Source organism: Engraulis encrasicolus, chromosome 11, assembly GCF_034702125.1.
Source record: "Engraulis encrasicolus isolate BLACKSEA-1 chromosome 11, IST_EnEncr_1.0, whole genome shotgun sequence".
Taxonomy (NCBI): Eukaryota; Metazoa; Chordata; class Actinopteri; order Clupeiformes; family Engraulidae; genus Engraulis; species Engraulis encrasicolus.
Genome location: NC_085867.1, coordinates 6,870,673 through 6,888,965, shown reverse-complemented (window position 1 = coordinate 6,888,965; position 18,293 = coordinate 6,870,673). Strand labels below are relative to the sequence as shown.

The following is an 18,293-nucleotide window of genomic DNA, read 5'->3' as shown; positions in this document are numbered from 1 at the left end:
TCTATCTTTCCCCCTCTCCACCCCACACCTCTCTTTATTCTATCTATTTGTCCCCCTCTCCACCCACACCTCTCTGTATTATCTCCATCTCCCTCTTAGTTTCCTGTGGGTCTTGACAGCTGTAGTGTCTCGTCTGCGTGGCCGGCGTGACATCCATCATGGCCGTTTAGAGGCGGCGCAGCAGCAGCAGCAGCAGCAGCAGCACGGCGGCAAGAGGCTCGGCCGCATCGGAGGCATGCAGCAGGAGCAGGAGCAGCAGCAACAGAGGCTACCCCCCCTTACCCACCCCCTCCCCCCATACCCCCTCCCTCCCTCCCTCCTCCCCTCCCTCCCCTCCGTCTGATCAATGATAGTGGTAATAATAACCATCCCAGCAGCATGGCGGCAAGAGGCTCGGCCGCATCGGAGGCATGCAGCAGGAGCAGCAGCAACAGAGGCTACCCCCCCTCCCCCCCTCCCTCCCCTCCCTCCCCTCCGTCTGATCAATGATAGTGGTAATAATAACCATCCCAGCAGCACGGTGGCAAGAGGCTCGGCTGCCATCGGAGGCAGGCAGCAGGAGCAGCAGCAACAGAGGCGACCACCCCTCCCTCCCCATCGTCTGATCAATGATAGCACTAATAATAACCACCACACAGTCACCCAGGGCTCGCCACTCGGTTCCCCTTGCCTCTCATCCCTTCCCACCTCTCCCCTTGCCTCTCCTCCCCACCTCTCCCCTTGCCTCTCCTCCCCACCTCTCTATCCCCCTATCCCACCTCCCATTCCACCTCTCCCCTTGCCTCTCCTCCCCACCCCTCTATCTCCCATCCCACCTCTCCCTATCTACCTCCAACCCACTCAACTCGGCCGCCCCACCTACCCAGCTCTCCTCTCATCATTTCCCACCCACCGCCGCCCCACTCCTCTCTGCCTCCCCACCTACCCCCTCATTGCTTCCCTCACCTCTCCCCTCACTGCACTCCCCCCTCCATTCCACTCCTCTCTGCCTCCCCACCTCTCCCCTCACTGCACTCCCCCCTCCATTCCACTCCTCTCTGCCTCCCCACCTCTCCCCTCACCGCTTCCTACCTACCTCCGTCCCACTCCTCTCTGCCTCCCCATCTCCCCACCCCTCCACTCATTGCTTCCCTCTCCTCTCCCCTCACTGCCTCCCAACCTCCCCACCTCTCCCCTTGCCTCTCCCCTCACTGTTCCCCCATTCCACTCCTCTCTGCCTACCCACCTCCCTACTAACAATTTTTAGTTCTACGAAGGTTCCTGGAACACAAGCCCTTGGTTCCAGTTTAGTTCTGGGTACGTCCCCAGAGAGTCATGTTTGGTTATTTTTCCGTTCTCACTTGGTTGGCAGGAAAGTTTAATTTTCGTTCCTAGAATGTTATATGTGTAGTTCCCATTCCGTTCCCTTATTGTTCTCTCACCGTCACTTTATTCCTGTTCATGTCATGTTTGTTGCCTTGCCGTTCCCATATGGTTCCCTTAACCTTGTTGGTTGCATGTTTGGTTCCTTAGACATGCTCATAATGTTCCCCCAACCTTGTTTATTATTGTGAATGTGTTTTGGTCCTGCCCCACTATCTCTCACCATAGTTGAGGTACCCTGATCATGGTACTTAAGCACCTCCCATCCTCCACCATGACTGAAACACCCTGCGCCTGGCATCAGTTTGCCACACTGCTCTCTTAAAAATAATATATAACGTCGCCGAAAAAAAAGTAGGATGTCTATATTTTATAGATCAGTCTATGTCGTACTGTACCACAATGCGAGAGAAATATCAGCTGAGCATGAATGAACACAATCTAGTGGGGAATAATACCAAATGTTTTCCTTAATGAAGTTAAAAGACAACCATACCATCTACATCAAGTGCACAATGGAGCAAGCAATGTAACATGTGCTGTTACTGACTAGCTCACAAAGCAAGGCACAAGATGTAGCTAACAAATGCCATAAGCCAAAAGCGCTATTAGCTTGCTTGCAAAGCAGGTAAATAAGTGCTATGCTGTGCCATGCTGACCAGCCGGCAGGCAGGCAGGCAGGCAAATAGCTAAAGCACTCTGACAGTCCAGGTTTATATACAGGCTCAAGAGTACCATGTGACCAGATCGATTGGGAGTTTTACAGGTGCAAGCAATTGAATCATGATATACCAGCCCTAAGTAATTAGGTTTGGTCAGGCGCTGATGGACAGATTGGTTGTGAGGGGCCTGCTTGTTACCAGCAAAGGTGTAACAAGTTCTCAAGTTATTTCTTTCACTCACCACATCTTTTGTGTGATGTTGTGTGCACAGCCAAACATCAGATCAACCCAACCAAGTTGAGTTAAATGAATGAAATGGAATTAAAAAAAATAGATTGTGTACATGATTAAATCTATAGGAAATACTGTTACTAATATGTAGACGTATATGATTTAATCGTGTGGACAGTCATCATTGCTTATGCTCTGAACAACACAGTATAAACAAAGTTGGGGGAACATCAGGAGCACGTCTAGGGAACCAGACATGACCAGACCTATAATGTAGCCATCAATGGAACCATATGGGAACGATGAGGGAACAAACATGAAAAGCAATAAAGGTACGGTGAGAGAACGGCGAGGGAATGGAATGGGAACCACACATATATCGTTCTGGGAACTTCAATTAAACTTTCCTGGCAACCCAGTGAGAACCGAAACAGAACCAAAAATGACGTATCCGAAACGTATCCAGAACCGAACCGGAACCAATGGCTGCTTGGTTTTTACTGTAACCATAGGGAACGTTTCTAAGTGGTAGATTTTGGTTTGGTAATAACCCCAACCTTTAGAGAACCAAAAGTCAAACGTTCTCTTTACGTTCTCTGTTACTAGGGCTCCCCACCTCATTGCTTCCTTCACCTCTCCTCCCACCATTCCTATTCGCCGACTCCTCTCAGCCACCTCTGTTCCACTCCTCTCTGCCTAACCACCTCCCCACCTCCCCTATCACGGCTAGCCCATTCCACTCTTCTCAGCCTACCAACATCCCCACCTCCCCACTCATTGCTCCCCACTCATTGCTCCCTTCTCCTCTCCACTCATTGCTCCCCACCTGTATCTCCGTCCCACTCCTCTCGGCCTCCCCGCCCCACACAGTGTGTCCTTGTCCCCCATCGCCAGATTGTTCCCACAGATTAGGACCCCAATAGAGAGAGATATGTTTACTGCTCCTCATCATCTCTCTCCATCTCTCTCTTTCTTTCTCTTTCTCTTTCTATCTCTTTCTCCCTCTCTCTGTATCTGTGTGTGTGTGTGTGTGTGTGTGTGTGTGTGTGTGTGTGTGTGTGTGTGTGTGTGTGTGTGTGTGTGTGTGTGTATCTCTCTTTTTTCCCTCTAGGCTGCCCTATTTTTTGTTTTGCCTGTTATAAAATTGTAAAAAGAAGAGATAGCTTAGTGCAACTACTATAATCGGGTGGACGGACGACCTTGTGCAAAGGCAAAGTCAAAGCCACGATCTCACTTTCTCTTTCACCAAGGTCGTCTCCACAGCCAGCGCCATGAGTTGTGTCTGTGAATAGCTTGTGCAAAGTCAACCAAGTTGTCAGAAAATATTAAAACCAATGGGATGGGATGTAGACAAATGAGTCACTTGTCCCTGGCTCAGGGAGAGAAGGGGCTCAGAATTGGATCCTCATTACATTGTATGTATTGGGTTTGGGGCCCTTCAGATGTCTTTGCCCCGGGCCCAGTCAAAGCTGTCAGCGGCCCTGACTACACCAACACTGAAACTGAGAAAAATGCCTTCAAAGTTTTGTTATGATCAGTTTGAATATAGTAGCTACACTTTGCCTTTGTACAACCGTACAGTATAGGAGGGGGTAGTTGATTATACCAGCACCAAGGACACATTAAAATGAAATTCCTCCTTTAGTGGAAGTGGTTTCATCAAGGTGGAAGTGGTGGTGGCGGTGGCGGCAGTGGCGGTGGCATGAAGGACCAGACGCCCTGCTATTCATCTTGACATTAGTTCTGATTGGAACGGCGTGAACACCAGCAACATGTTGGCTGTCTACAGTACATAAGGAAAGAGGACAGACAACCCTCCTGCAGGAGAAGCGTACCGTACCGCAGACAGTGGTTCCCAAACCTTTTCAGCCAGGACCCCCTTTTGGACTTAAGGATGCTTTCGTGATCCCCCCCACCCACCGTAGTCTTAGTCTAGCAATGGATTTCTAGCAATATTAGCAGATTTTTTTTTGTACATTAATATTGCTAGATTTTCCATTAATAGTTTGTCCAGTAATATTGCCAGAAATCCACCAGACAAAAAATACATCTATTAACCACACAAGTCAATACAAGTCCCTTTTTTCTGCGACCCCTTCAGTACCTGAGGGACCCCCAGTTTGGGAACCCCTGCCGTGCCGTACCGTATGTCTTTTCATGTGAGCAGCAAGTGAGAGGTTGCATATTTTTTCCACTTTTTTTGCCCATCTGTTGTTGTGTGGCAAAGTACAATCTTCTTTTGGAGCCATCTGTCGGTAGCAGCAGCATCAGAGCCAGACTTTGTAAGGAAGTGAACAAGCTTATTAAGAGGGCTGGCTTCGTGCTCACACACGAGTCGACTTTGCTCCTGAGACTTTTCAAGTGCACGCTACAGTAAAATTTGGCAGTGTTTACTCCAGCACTGAGAGAGACTCTCATTGAACACTTACTGTATGTATAATAGTGTGGGTCCCACTCCCAACGTGTGTTGAGTTTATACTGGAAAATATACATACAGTGTTCATTGGCAAGATGAGAGGGATGTTGTTGCACACGTGGCTTAGCATGATGGAGGGATATTCCCATCCAGTGTTGTGTCAACACTTAAAGTGGTGAAACACATCTTTTTGAGCCATGTTTCTGGACAACAAGATGATTGGCTCCTAATTTTCTGACAAATGAGTATTAATCTACTGCTGATCCATACAGGCTATTTTCGACAAAAGTGTTGTAGTAATTAACTAAAGAAAATCTTTCAGTACTGTTGCCCAAAAGCGCTGCTCAAAAAAGTTAACTGTGGTCATTGGCAAAAGAGTGAAGTGAAAATGAAAGCCCGTGAACTGGGAAACTCCAACTCCCATTGTCATTGTGTCACAGCACTCCACAGCACACACTGCACACAATAAATTGCATTTATGCCCGTGCAAGGGGGCAGCCCCCATATGGCACCCCAGAGAGCAGTGCGGCAGGACGATAGGGGAGAGCAATGATTAATCTTTGCTCAGAACTCTCTCAAATCAAAATATAGAAGTCTGTTTTATTACTTGGCCACCCACAGTCATACACCACATAACTTTACCTGATACTATGATTTATGTACTTTGTACGTAGGTTTATTTTTTATTAATGTGTTTTGTGTAAGTTTATTTTCCTTATTATATGTCTCTGTGACTGGAACTATGTAGGCTGTCATTTTCACCAGGACTCAAACACACACACACCTACACACACACGCACGCACGCACGCACCGCACGCACACACACACACACACACACACAGCGCACAGCTCAACCTCCTCAACATCTCCTGCCTTGGCTTGTTGTTACGGTTTCGATCTTGCAACTAGATAGATACGTAGATAGATAGATAGATAGATAGATAGATAGATAGATAGATAGATAGATAGATAGATAGATGGCTTCCCTCCTCTGGAGATGAGGTGATGATCCTGAGTGATTGTGATCAGAATTATCTTTCTTTTCTTTTTTCCTCCTTCCTCTCTCTCTCTCTCTCTCTCTCTCTCTCTCTCTCTCTCTCTCTCTCTCTCTCTCTCTCTCTCTCTCTCTCTCTCTCTCTCTCTCTCTCTCTCCACCAGAAGTGGTCTTGCTTCTTGACTTGTCACTCATCATGATGAAGCAGAAGCTTACTTAGGTGAGGTTCAAGCACTTTCCCGTGCGCACACACACACACACACACACACACACACACACACACACACACACACACACACACACACACACACACACACACACACACACACACACACACACACACACACACACACACACACACACACACACGACATCTTAAAATAGCTGAACCGTTGTGTATGCCGCACCGGTTCCTTTCTTACCTGCCGAGTTTCGTGACAGCAACATTGCACCCTTAATGGTCCTTGCGAAGGCTTAACAGTGATTAAAGAACAGTAGGTGTGTGTTTATTTCACTCAACTGTCTCCTCAAGGGGAAGTTAGCCTTTTGTCCCTCCTGTCCTTTACGACACCAACACATCTTTTCTTGGTTAAGTAAATGTTGTTTTGGCCCTGTGGTGTAGTCTACTTTTTTATGGTGGGTATACTGTATATTTGAACATTTTTTGAAGTGGGTATACTGTATATATTTGTGCTATTCAAAACAATGGATCAATCAATTTTAAGTGGGTATACTGAAATCCCTGAAATTTAGAAGTGGGTATACTCCGTATACCCGCGTTCTACGTAGACTAAACCACTGTTTTGGCCCTGCCGTGCCACAAACGGTAGGGCACTGCACTGTCACGCCGGGGACCCGGGTTCGATTCCGGTTCAGGTCATTTCCCGATCCTCCCCCATCTCTTTCTACAAGTCACTTCCTGTCACCATCTCAAACTGTCCTGTCAAATAAAGGTATACAAACCTAAAAATATATAAAGCAAATAAGTAAAAGTAAATAAGTAAATGCTGTCTTTCCACATTCCTGTCCAAAGACATCGTGAATAGAAGAGTCGATTACCTGGAAGTTAATCAACTCAGGTATGACATGCTTATCTGTTTACAAGTGAGACAGATAACACTTTGTTGACAGTGGTGAAACTGAATAAAAAATAATGAATAAAACAAATTGACTTGGTTGTTATAACTACATACTGAATGTCCAGATGAGGATGGCAACATTGATAGGTTACAGAGTCCAATGCGCATTTGATAATTACCTGCTACATAAGTGGCTCAGTCTCATGAACTGTATGCAATTAAATGTACCAACTTGATGGATAGGAGCAAAATGAGAAAAAGGTGTATTGCACAATTTCCCCCTGTATGACACAAATCAGAGCCGGTTCTGACCTCTGTGGGGCCCTAAGAAAAATATGCCAAGGAGCCCCCCTTACTATAAAAAGAAATCATGTCATCCAGACACCCCCCCACCCCCCACCCCGTTTTTTCCAGCAAGTATATATTTGGCCAGCCATAGGCGCATTTGTTCCCACACTAGCTAGAGTTTTTCAGACCTTAGGGCCAGATTACACTTCCGGACTGATAAACTGACTTACACGTGGATATACATGAATGAAATTATTATTATTATTATATTAAATTATTACCCACAAAGGTTAAACATAAAAAATGGCGTTGGTACCATGGGAGTTTCACAATGTGGCATACAAGTCCTTAGTAGGCCTAATCTAAAGAATTTGAAAAAAAAACATTGTCTATCCATAAAGGTTCCCATTAATTTAGAAATGACACAAACTAGACTGGATGCCAACAAAATACATTTCCTTTAATTATTAGCACAGGTGTTGCCTAAGAGTATCCTAAATTAGATATTGGAGGCCAGGCTTGCACATCTAAAGACATAAGGCTTGCACATGCAAGACGTGGTGGTAATGTGAAAGTAGCCTACTTAAAGTAGGTGAGGAAGGTAATACACTGCGCGCCCTCGCCAAAGTTTTCTCTCGCCAGCAGGAGTAAAATGAACAGGTTGCATTTCTCCTCACAAAGTTAACGTTCCAAGCGGAGTTTAGCATATTGCGTCGTATTTCGCTGTTAAAAGTTTGTTGATCACTCTCCATCTCCCTCTGCAAGCGGGGCTGGTGCACGATACCCACACACGACTTTCATTGTTTTGGCGAGCTGATTAGAGTAACCGACTTGATGGAGGACTAGGCTACTGAGTAAATTAGGCCTATTCAATAAAATATTCGGGAGATAGACAGATCATAATCGCAGCGTCAATCCCGCACACATCTTAACACACAGACGCCCGACCAGTCCCTTTCCTCTCCTCTCCCCCGGGCGGGCGGGCGCAAGCACACGCACACACACACACACACACACACACACACACACACACACACACACACACACACACACACACACACACGGCACCCCTTCCTATCTCATAGGCCTACTCTTCTCCGTTGATTCGATTGCACTCACGTTTCGTCGGCTAGAAGTCAGCTGATGTTTCTCAACTAGGCAGCTACTACAGCTTTCGAAACAGCAGTAGATAGGCTACATTGACAAGAAGACATAATTTTCTTGATTCTTCCAGTTGATTCGTTTACACAGGCGGACTTAAGTTCCCGCGGTAACGCAAGGAACGCTTGTAATGCGCACTGACTGACATGGGCAGGAACTCGGCATTGTTGTGAGATTCTCACTCAAGATTCTCACTCCTGTTCCATCCGAAATTAACCACAGAAGAAGGGGTGACCCGCGTAGGCCTAGATACGTGACGGAATCAATAATAAGTTCGTAGTTTTTTAAATTAGCCTATTTTTTAATTTTTTTTTTTTTTTACCTCAACGTAAGTGACGTCATGGGCAACGCGAGGCCCTACGCAGAGAGCGTAGTGAGCGTTATGGGCCCGCCGGCTCTGACACAAATGCTTGAGAATCCCCCTCTATCCTTTAACCGTTGTTGTGTCTTTGCTCTTTGACCTTAGAGCATGCTGTTTATCGAGAAATAATCAAGAAGGACCTTGTAAACATTGATCAGGTCTTTTCCAAACAACCCCATGGGCATGTTCTAGGATTAGACCCATCCAACTGCACAGCTGCACTACTGGCTGATTCCAGAACCCTCTATGGTTTGTGCACATTAAACATTACGGTGTGGATATTATTTCACTGGATCATTGTGAAGGTGTTTTGCTTTTTGGGTGTGAAGTACCCTGGTCTTACTATTTCCCATAATATTCAGGGTCGCTGACAGTATCCGCTGGCCCAGAACAAAGTCATCTGAAAGGGCCCCCTACCCAATACATACAATGTAATGGGGACCCAATTCTGGGACCCCTATCTCCCTGGGCCCGGGACAACATACCCCTTTGCAAAGGCAAAAAGGTTTACAATCACTGACCATCAACTTCGTACGGAGTTATAGCCTACTGGTAGCTTACTGGTAGCCTATGTGGGACTTTTAAATCAAAGGACAACCGCCTCTCCAATCTATGAAATGAAATGGTGCCATTTATGTAGAGGAATTCCCAGCAGATGTTACATATCAGTTGTTGAGTTTAGATGATGAGTGAATGTTATGCATTATGCATTTAATGCTCTGCTCTATGCACCTCAGTTGATGATGTGCTGTGTTTTTATGCATGAAGACACTGATGATAGGCAATATGATTTATGCATTTCTAGTGCCATGCAATACATACAAGCACTGTCTACAGGGCCGGGTTAAGATGGCCTGGGGCCCCTAGGCTGCAGGCTGCTGTGGGCCCTGCAGAAGGCAAATACATTTTGAGACAGATTTATTAAGACAATATCATCATTTCCAGCTGGGAATGAAGGATAATATGTCTACCAACTGTACTCAATATGACAGAATGATGAATTCTTCAATATTGTCACAATTCTAATTTTTCACTTTTGGCTAATCAGGGGCTATATCTATCCTATGCATTAATGCAGCCCTGACTGTCTACCTGTCTACCTATAATACATTCAGCATGCATGAACACATTGATGTGTTGAATGTCAGGGTAAACATAAATATTTCGAAGAATCCCTGCATCTATAAGTCTAATGTAATGCAAAAAATAAACCGACTATCTTAAGCTATAGATTGCCCCCATCCTCCCTGACAGGTTATTGACCAATGTTAGAACAACGCATTTACCTACTTTTTACACCTGTTAGCCTATAACATTCAGTTATTCCAGCTAAAAATAACACTAATACTCCGCCTGACACCGTTTGGCAAATCAGAGCTACACAATTCTTATCTTGCAATATTATTCAAATCTGTTGAGGTTTTGAAAATCGTGTTTTGTTTGGTGGTGAGTCTGTTTTGTTTTTTTTTGTGAGCAGTTGCCTTATTCGTGTGCCAATTTTTTGAAAAAACAAAAAACAAAAAACAAGAAAAAGCAGTTAGCACAGCAAGTGTAAAAAAAATATGTGTAAACAATTGAATAAAAAACTGCTAACCTCTACAGCAAGTCTTATGCCTGTTTTTTTACAGCTGATATAACCAAACAGTTCTAATGGTTTGGGCCTGAGGCAAAATAAGCCGTGAAATGACCTGCTGTAGAACTGGTGAAAAGTCCAAAGGGCGAAACGGTGAAATCAAACATGGTCACCGAACCGAATTAGAATCTCTAAGTGCCATTAGCAGAGTGTGTGTGTGTGTGTGTGTGTGTGTGTGTGTGTGAGTGTGTGTGTGTGTGTGCGTGCGTGTGTGAGACAGAGTGTGAGTGAGTGAGAGAGTGAGTGAGTGAGAGAGAGAAAGAGTCAGTGTTCCCTGCCAGTTAGCCTCTGATACCCATCTTGTTCAGGTCCTGGAGGCCAAGTATTGACTGGACAGAGACGGTACTGTACATCTTGCAGTACAAAAATGTAGGCTTGATCTTAATTTGTATGTTAAGTAATCGAAGATCTATACGAGACAAAACACTTGAATAGCTCCAAAACACAGAATTGTATGTCTGCATAATGATTTTTGAGGGCCCCATGTTTAGATTTCGCCTATGGGGCCCCTAAATGGCTAGATCCACCCCTGATCTGTCCTGACCATGTAGCAAAGCTCCTGTAACCACGGAGACATACAAAGAACATGGCATCCCTGCCATCTCTTTGTTGCCGAGGAACACACACGGCTGTCTGAGGTGTTCCAGAGCAGCTGATCTGATGCCGTGGAGACGACCTGCTTTCCTGTTGGAGAAGCTCACCTCAATTCAGGTCTTTATTTGATACTAAGACAGTCAAAAAAAGCTGAGGCGCACACAAGGCTTTCAAGTTCAAGATGTGTATTGTAGCCGACAAGTTACAAAAGAAGTCATCGGAAAAAGCTGGAGCTACAGACGTTTCGGACCTAGTCCATTATCAATGTCTCCATGGCCACTGAAAGCCTTGTGTGCGCCTCATCTTTTTTGACTGTCATAGTATCGCTACTTTTGGTGAGCAGTCGCACCAAGCAACACATGATTCAAAGTTAAGGCGCAGACGCCAATCCTTTTTGGTCTCCTTACTAAGGTCTTTATTTGAGCCTTAGCCGTGTGTAGATAGATACAGGGCCAGTGAAGAGCAAAGGAAGATAAAGCAGTCACCCAGGACATAATAAAATGTCATGTGGGCGCCCCAAAAGTCCCACAGAATTAGAACGTCAAGTGGAATAAAGCATTAAAGGCCAACTTCCGATAAAACACAGTTTTACTCACTCCTTTTGAAAATCGGACGGTCACCCCAAGTTAAACTCACTTGCAAGGCTCTCATAGCGGTGCGTCACCTCGCCTGGCTGTGTTTCCCGACTAACTGGCATGACTCTCTCTCTCACACTCACTCACTCTCTCACTCACTCACTCACTCACTGTGTTTCCCAATTGACATAAATAATGCAGAGAAACGAGCGAATCACGAAAGCCTTTCTGTGTTGCGTCACGTCGAAAGAAGGCGTTGCCCACAAAGGTTTATGTCGACCCATTTTTCTAAAAACATGTTGAGTAATTTTTTTCTGCTTGTTTTCAAAACAAGCAACGTCTGGTGGCCCGAAACCTAGCTTAGCTTAGCTATCAGCTGGTTGCTACTCTCAGATACACACACAGCACAAAGCCTCATACATACAGCATGCCCACTCTGGTTGCTCCGTGCCTGCAGCTCGCGTAGAGGTCGCAGTCGAAAGAGCACAGCCCTGAATGGAGCCTGCACGCCTCCGTTGGCGCCCCTATAGTGCCGTACCACCAAGTGGCGACTCTGTATCCCATTACAATCTCTCCCAGAACAGGAGGACTGAGCCAATCAGAGACGCATTTCCACGAGAGCAGGAGGAATGAGCCAATCAGAGACGCATTTCCACGGAAAACCGGAACACCCTCTCGTTTCTCCACAGGCCACCTTGCCAGCTTGCAAAAACGGCTCTAACAAAGCAACCAGAACGTTTTTTTAAAACAGGACCAACGCGTAACACATTCAATAGCTATGGGGAACACAGCAATATTCATGAAATGACGTTGAGAGGCCATCTTTAAACTTCACATTGACAGCGATTACTCATGAACACTCATATAGGATTTGTATGCAAGTACTAGCTCAGCTGTGCTCGATCAGATGTGCGGCGTGCTTCTAGATGCACAAAAAAGAAAAGGGGTACTCGCCTAGGGCATGAAATTGACTAGAAGCGGCCCCTGCTTAGGTGTCTGTAGGCACTGTAGTGTAGGAGCCTGCCTGGGTTTTCTCATCAGAAGTCAGGCAGATTTAACTGTGACCTCTGCCTGGGCTTGGGCTTTGCTTAAGGCTCTCTGGGATTATTAAAGCGGTTTGCACTTTCTGAACTTCTACAAATTCAGCATTTTAGAGACTAGAGGATTAAAATGTTCAGATGCTTCTGCTGCGGCAGTTGTGCTGTACTGGGCATCTGTCATAGCGGGCATTTCCCTGTGGGCCCCAAACCCTTGTGGGCCCTTTCAGAAATGTAAATACAGTCCCAGGAAAAAGTTTGTAAACCCTTTGAAATTTCTTACCTTTCTGTCAAAATTGGTCATAAAACATGGTCTGATCTTCCTGGAAATCGCAAGAAGGAACAACCAGAGTCTGCTTTAATTAATTCAACCCAAACATTTACAAGTTTTCATATTTTCATTGGCCATAAGATGTAAACATTCACAGGACAGCAAGGCATAAGTAAGTACACCCTTGCATTCAATAGGTTTTAACCACAGACTTCTATTATAACTAGACTGCGGATGTTCGATGCGTTGTGAAGCAACGGCTGGGGGCGGGACATGGGACGATTTTGGGGCGGAAGAAGGAAGTAGAGCGCCTTTTTCCATGTATCTCTATGGTGGACTTGAAGCCATGTAGTTCCTAGGCAATTCTTGCCGAGTCGGCCCTGTTTCGTTAAAACGGTAGTCTCCCCTCCCTCCTAAACAACCCAGATATTTTTTTCGGGCTGACCCTTTATTTAAGAAAGCTATTAAAATAGTTTAAATGACCAATGAGCATGGCTATTTGGGTTGATTGGCAGTTGCCATTCTTTAGAATTATTGTTTTGATTGACAGGCAGGCCGTTGTCAAGGAGAAGGGCGAGTCTCGCGGCGTCTCCAGGGGAAGCCCCCTCTCTCCCTGCTGCATTACTTTCAACCAGCTCTGCTTTCAACAGCTTCATCACTGCGATGGATTATTTAATTTTGGTACACTTTCCCCACAAATATGCTTTGTTGTACTTTTGGATGTACTTCTCCGTATTCTGTAAGGACCTCTGCGGTTTTGGTAAGTAAAATAAAAGCTTGTATACGTGGCTGATTGACCAAAATGACTGAGCTTTGTTTAACAAACACGTACGACAATGCTAGCTTGTTATTAGCCAAAGGCAGCATGCTGATCTTTCAGTGTTTGATGATCTGTCGGTTTGTCAAGTAACTTAATTGTAATCTGAATGCCTTTGCTTTTGAAAGCAAAATGTGTCTGTTTGGCGTGCATCAGGTGTATGGATTCCCTCCTTCCGTACCGTAGCCAAATCCTTACATATTCATTCACGATGCTGTAAACATTTCACTACCATTCTGGCACTATGCTGGCCAGCCACATCGGAAAAGCAACGTAGTCTAGCTGTGTTCCTCCGTGAAAAACTGTCAAATATTGTTTGTTTCTGTGTTGCCAAATTGCCAAGTTGCTAGTTGGTGATGAAATGATGGTCATTGGTACGTTCGTTTTCAGTATGCAAATTGCGTCATTAATGTTGACTGTACTGAGTGACGAGTGCATAGTGTAATCAGAAATATTCTAGTAAGAGGAGATAGAACAGGTACATAGAAATCAAGGAGGTCTACATAGAAATTAACGGTGAAGATTCGTAACGCAAATATGGCGTCTACCCGCACATCTCCCGCCTTTCTGGTAACAAGAGCCAATGTGCCTGCTGAGCTGCGTTGCCAGTGATCCAATCATCTGGCTGCATCGGCGCACGCGAAATTATGCACATGCTCAGTTTTGAAAAGCCGTTGCTCTCGTGCCGTTATGGAACTACTGCGCCTGCGCTCTGTCAAAAAAACCGTGAGAAAAGTGGCTCAAAAAGCTTTATTTTGACTCGTATGACACAACCAAGTAGTCTAGATTGATCAGTTTTTCACGGTCGTTTCAACCATATGGTTTTCACAACCGCTGGGTTCCCCTCCGTCCTATACTCAGTTTCCCCATTCATTTTTCCCATTGACTCTCAGATCTGGTCTACTTAATCGCGAAATAGCACCCCGGAGGCGTCACCAAGATGGCCGCCATATGTCCCCTCTCATTCTAGAATCTCTCTGGTGTTAATGCAAACTGTCAGTAATGTTGACGATTGCAGGCCTACTGACGAGTGCATTGTGTAGTAAACATCCTTTCCCCATCCTCATGTGACATGGTTTCATTCTGTAGGCAAAACAACAAACCACACTTCACCTGGAAAACACAGCCAGGACTCACTGTCAGGTAGGCCTAAGTTTCAAATCCCTAAAGTATACGCTTGACTTAAGACCAGAGACCTTCCAATGTAAGGCTAACACCATCATCTGCTTACTCTGCATGTGTTTATATATTAGTAATAACATAGTAATGAAATATATGTTGTTCTCATCACCCTTCGTTTGTCATCATTTTCTTTACAGATGTCTGAAAATGTACAGTACACGCCAGCAGGTCTCACCATAGTCAACATCATTAAGGATTTGACTCTCTGACCTGAGAAGAGGCCCCATAAACACACCTGACAAGGACCAGCCACTGTTGCCAGTGCACAACTGAGGACCTGACCAGCCTGCTGCCATCTATGATACTATATAGTACCCGGTATGTAACATTACACTACACTCAGCCAATGCTTGCATCCAAAGCGACTTTCACTTATTTTTACATGTGCCTCCCAATTTGAAGGGACAAAAAGTAATTGGACTGGATAAAAGTATAGATCAAGCGTAGTAAACTCTCAGCGTTTGTCAGTAGCCACTATCTTCAATAATTACAAGGGTACCAATTCTATTGACAGATATGCATGCCCACACCATGAAACTACCACCCCATGATTTTCACTGATTAGGTAGCATGCTTTGAAACACGAGCAGCCCATCTCCTTATCTATTGTGTTTTCTTCCCATGAACCTGACACTAATACAAGTTCAGCTACTTAATGTTGAGGTAAATAATGTAAACGACATAAGTATGTTAAGTTGTTGGTGTACCAAACAGTGACGTATTCTCATCACACTTCATATGCCATTATTTTATTTACAGCGGAGGTGTCTGAAGACGTGGAGTACACTGCAGCAGGTATCACATGACCAAGGACTTGGACAACGTCTCTGTTTACATCTATAATGTATTACACAAGTGAGTCTACACCCCCATATTTCTGCAGATTTAATGGGACAATAAAAACATTTGAAAACTGAAAATGAAGTCTGCACTTCAAGCTCATCACATTAAATAAGTAAAACAGGAGCTTGGTGAGCAGACTTAATTTTCAGTTGTCATTTGACTTTGTTAGTCCTGCACCCAAAACTTTTTTGAGAAGGATGTTCATGGGTTTTTTCCTTTTTAAACAAATGTAGACATTTTTACTACACTGAAATGTTAGGCCTATAGTTACTCTATATATACCAGTGATATGCTTCAATTATGGTCATGTTACATTAATTATTTAAAAAAAAAATAGATTTGTATTTATTGTTACAGCTGAAGATGTGCACAGTACGCTGCTGCCTGCATCCTACCACCACAGAGGATCCGATGTGCAGAACCAGCTTCAAAAGCCATTGCAATTATGAAACACAGTTAATAAATGCTTATATACAGCAGCCCGCACATTTTGTTTAATTTGTTATATTGGTTAACCACACTATTGTTACAACACAATGCAGGTGGTACATGCATTGGCAGGTATCAATAAAAATAAATATATGGAGCATAATCATATTGGGATAGAGCAGTGGTTCCTAACCTATGGGTCAGGACCCAACTTATGGGTCGCCAAAGATCCACAGTGGGTCGCGAAGCCCTCTTGATTTTAAGGGGTTTCGTTTTAATACCATATAGCCCATGTTGAATATATGATAAAGTAAAGCTTTTAAACTGATATATGCATAGAGGCAACAAAATGTAAGCGACACATTAAACAGTCATTCTATATTTGACTGAAGACAAATTGAGGAATACAATTTTCTAATGAGTTTCCGCAGGACTCCCTCTCGCCTGGGACTCCCTCTCGCCTGGGACTCCCTCTCGCGTGGGCGCTGGCACGATTGGGTCACCAAAGCTTACAATGGTAAAAATATGGGTCCCTGAAGAAAAAGGTTGGGAACCACTGGGATAGAGGAAGATATACAGTAGACTAGAGCATGAGGGAGGGGGTACTCATGGTATGACAAAAATGCTTAGGGGGTACATGAGACAAAAAAGAAGTTGGGAGACACTGTGTGATTGAAGTAATGCATTTCTTACAAGCTTGGGGAAGAATGTCCACTCCATGATTTGCAAGTTTAAAAAGCTGAACATAAGGGTGAATATTTCATTTTAATCTTTATGTCAAGCATACAAAACACCCAGATGTTTAGTCATAGCCTACTGTAGGCCAGCTATGTTTTACTAACTGAAAGGTGTTAACTTTGGTTTGTTTACCATACCGTCTACTTCTAAGAGTGATTTTGTATTCTGAATCTTTTCAAAAACTGGGGGGATCAGCAAAAAAATGGTCATGATGACTGCTCGACACGGCAATCTTCATCTTCAATCTTCCGGATGACAGCTTGGCGTCGAGGAGCCTTTCTTCAGCGTCCATGGTTTGTCTGTCAAACGGAAAGGTTTTGCATGTCATTTGATGCCCAAACATTCAAAGTTATTTACAAATGTCCGTAGAGGATTAACTTGGTGTGGCAGACACAAACCAAACAATATTTTACGCAGATGTACAACATGAAAATTGGAGCATTCTGAGCTCTCATACAAAAGCAATGTTGATACTGAGTATTGCTGACATGGATTATGTTTTGCCAAACGGTACGCCGACCCCAAAGACACATCTGCATGTTCTGTGTACAGCTCTGTTTGTAGCCTAACTTCCCATTTGTCTTTAATTGCGGCTACATTACAACGTGGTGAAGTAACTTATAGTAAGCTAGGTCTTTCGCCACTCGGCTGGCTCACGTTAGATGCTAAACTAAAATTATTATGGTCATCATAACAAGCTCTTCAAGGTTTCGTTAACCCAAAGTATCATTTTATTAATAGCATGGTATATTTGCCATACTTACCGATCACCAGTTCCATTTGAACTTGTGTTGCTGTTTTTATGACAATCAAGGGTTTCTGTGTCGACCAGTTCCACAGCTGAAAAGTGGGTTCAATATTTCTGCTGGGGACGCCATGTCATATTCGGGTGGGAGGGGCGGGACATGTCTTGAAGTGTCTGTTTGTGGATTGGCCGGCGATGTCGACCTATCAGCAATGTAGCTCAACGTTGTCAAGGTGATTATTATATTTCCGCATTTTTGGGGCGGAAGTAAATCAGCCGCGGTTGCTTCAAAACCGTTGAATGGAGTTCTATCGAACTCCGCAGTCCAGTTATACTATACACGTCAGTGGTTGTAACCCTAAGCTAGTCGCAATAACCTCAACCAGATGTTTCCTGTAGTTGCAGATCAGATTAACAAAACAATCTGGATGTATCTGGTCTCCCTCTTCTTTAGAAAACTGCCTCTCGTCAGCAAGGTTTGTAGGATGTCTGGAGTGCATAGCTTTCTTGACTTCATGCCTGATAATCTCAATTGTTTATTTGTCAGGGCTTTGACTGGGCTATTCCAGAATGTGTATTTCATTATTATGAAGCCATTCTAAAGTCTATTTGCTTCTAAAGCATGGGTTGTTGTCACATTTCAGCACCCATCCTCTTGTGTGCTTCAACTGTGTGACAGACTACCTCACTTTTTTTCTGTAAAATATCTTGATAAACTTCTGAGTTCATTGTTCCACTGATGATAGCAAACTCAAAAGGGCCTGAGGCAGCAAGGTAGCCGCATATAATGATGCTCCCGCCACCATACTCAAAGGCAGAGATGATGTTTTGGTCAAGGTGTGGTTCTCCAGTTCTCCTCCAAACATGACATTGT

At 44.4% G+C, this 18,293-nt stretch overlaps 2 long non-coding RNA genes across 2 annotated transcripts; one reads left to right on the top strand and one right to left on the bottom strand.

The window, feature by feature from the left end:
• Positions 1 to 14,476: 14,476 nt before the first annotated feature.
• LOC134458754 (uncharacterized) lies at positions 14,477 to 16,507 on the top strand. The gene is made up of 4 exons (XR_010036630.1): positions 14,477 to 14,625; positions 14,802 to 14,982; positions 15,424 to 15,519; positions 15,865 to 16,507. It is a non-coding gene; the product is annotated as an uncharacterized LOC134458754 (long non-coding RNA).
• A 261-nt stretch (positions 16,508 to 16,768) lies between these two features.
• LOC134458755 (uncharacterized) lies at positions 16,769 to 17,766 on the bottom strand. The gene is made up of 2 exons (XR_010036631.1): positions 17,439 to 17,766; positions 16,769 to 16,973 (listed from the first exon to the last, which is right to left on the bottom strand). It is a non-coding gene; the product is annotated as an uncharacterized LOC134458755 (long non-coding RNA).
• Between the last annotated feature and the right edge of the window lie 527 nt (positions 17,767 to 18,293).